Raw genomic sequence first — 2,362 nt, 5'->3', positions numbered from 1 at the left:
GAAGCTGCAGGACCTGCCGGCAGACGGCTGGGTGGAGCCTCTCACAGCTCCTCCCCCGGGTGGGGCTCTGAGCAGGTTCCAGGTGTCTGTGGGAATTCTCAGCTCTGGCTAGGGCTGCCGGCTGCCAGGGACTTGATTCTGAGCTGTGTCTCAGCCACACTCCTGGACCAGAGAAGATTCTTAAGATGAAAGACCCACGAAAGTCAAATAAAATGGGTCACCCACCCATCATGTCTGGAAGATGAGTCTCTGGTTCTGGATTCGGGAGACTCCCCTCTACCTTGGTATAATGAAATGAGAATTTGAAGTGTGTATGACCTTGGGCAAGCCACTTCACCCCTCTACTCCTCAGCTTCCCATCCATAACATAGAACTCGACCATCTCTAAAATTATGATTCCTGGTTATGTATTTTAAATGCTCTTTGGGATCAACAGAGAACCTTATCTGTGTAGAAGACTTGCAGAGCCCAGCACCTCATGCTTTCCACTCTGTGAAGTCTCAAAAAGAGACACAGAAGTCAAAAGAATAGAGGATAGAGGCTGAGCAGACCCACCCAGGAAGAGATTGGAGGGACTCTGGGACAAATCTGGAGAGATTTCTAGACTGCTCCAACTTCCCTGTCCCTACCCCTGACTCAGATGATTTCCCATTCCCCACAGAGTCCACTGTAGGAGCCTCCTTCTTCCCTGGCCAGTTGAACCTCCTAACAGAAGTGCTTCACAGCGTTCTCTGAAAACTAAGTGCCCTCCTTGTCACTGTAGCCAGTGGCCTCGAAACTCAATCTTGGCTTCCTGTGGGAAGGCACAAGGAATTCCCTGGAGGGTTAGCCTTGCACCCTGAGAGCTGGGGGCCAGGGAGGGAGTCGGATGGAGAGCCCCAGGGGCGAGCTGGCAAGATGCCCCTCAGCACCTCCTACCCTCCTGACATCACTGCAGGGCTCCTGCCCAGGTCCCTGCCTGTCCGGGAGATGGGGCGGTGGGGAGAGAGGGAGACAGTTGAAGAGGGAGTGAATGAAAATTCAGGAAGCTAAAGGAGGTAGGAAGGATAGAGGGGGCCTTCATGGGCGATGCCCCATAGATACCTTTGGCTCCAGACAAGTTTCCTTAATGTGCCCCTGGAGCCTGGCCAGCCTTACAAGCATTTCTGTGCTGGTTGGCACGGAGTAGGTACCTGAAAAGAAAGCTCTTTGATTTCTCTTGAGAGGCCTCACTTTGACCTGAGAAACTTGAAGGTGGCTAGAAAAGGAATGAAGGAGGATCCAGTTTCAGGTTCTCAATGAATGGAAAGTAGTTTGGGGGTTTTCTCAGAATTTCCAGATGTTCTCATATAAAACGAAGGTTCAAAAGTGACAAAGACAGTTCGGAGATGGGAGGTGGGGATGGGAGGAGTGGGTATCCTCTGACTCAGGAACAGTGAGATGAAAGGCCAGGTGGCAGCTAGCTGGGTGGCTTTGCCAAGTTACTTGACTTCTCTGTGCCTCAGTGTCTTTATCTGACAAATGAGGATGATGGCTTCTCACAGTGTTGCTACAAGAATTCAGCAATGACAGGTTTGAAACTAGCTCGCGTATTGTGCCTGGCACATTGTGGATACTTGATAAATTGTTCTTTTTATCTGATGTCATTGGTATCTTCTCATGTTTGTACTTACCTATTTAAATCTCCATCCAAGTATCTATTTACCTACCTATCTATTTAGCTTTCTATTTACCTATTTAGCTGTCTGTCTATCTATCAATCTAATCATCTACCCAACCATCCAGTGTTTAGACTTCCCAATCAGATTGTAATAGATTGATTGCATCAGGGTCAGGGCAAGCCAGACCTCAAGTTAATAAAGTAGGTATGATGAGGCTTCTTATCTCCCAATTTCAAATGATGCTTCAGTTTAGTGCCGGCTTCTTTGATTTCTTTCAGGTCAACTGAAGAAATGCTCAGAGTGGGGAGTTTGCAGGAAAGACATGTTCTTATCCAGAAGACCCAGCACCCCTGCCCCATCCAGGTCTCCTCATTTCTAAGAGTGACCTCTTGTCTCCAGATGCCTGAGGTCAGTGGTATGTCAGGATGTTCAGCTATGCAGGCACACTGCCCATGGGTTATTCATCATGGTGTTCACCTCTTAAGTCACCTGGCCACACACCCTCCTAGAATGTGTCCCAGAAAAACAAGGGCCAGGGTGAGTGCCTTGCCGGGGACCTTGATCACTCTGCACATAGGACACTCATAAGTCATAATAATGCTGTGCATTTAGATAGTGCTTTGCTGTGTTCAGAGCCTTTTCACATGCCTGTGCCTTAGCTTAGTTGAGCCGCATTGTAATTCTGTGAAGCAAACAGAATTTGTTCCCTTGTTTTCAATGTG

The sequence above is a fragment of the Bos mutus genome, chromosome 20 (genome assembly GCF_027580195.1).
Source record: "Bos mutus isolate GX-2022 chromosome 20, NWIPB_WYAK_1.1, whole genome shotgun sequence".
Classification (NCBI taxonomy): domain Eukaryota; kingdom Metazoa; phylum Chordata; class Mammalia; order Artiodactyla; family Bovidae; genus Bos; species Bos mutus.
The sequence above is the reverse complement of the archived record's forward strand: the minus strand, read 5'-3'. Positions refer to the sequence as shown.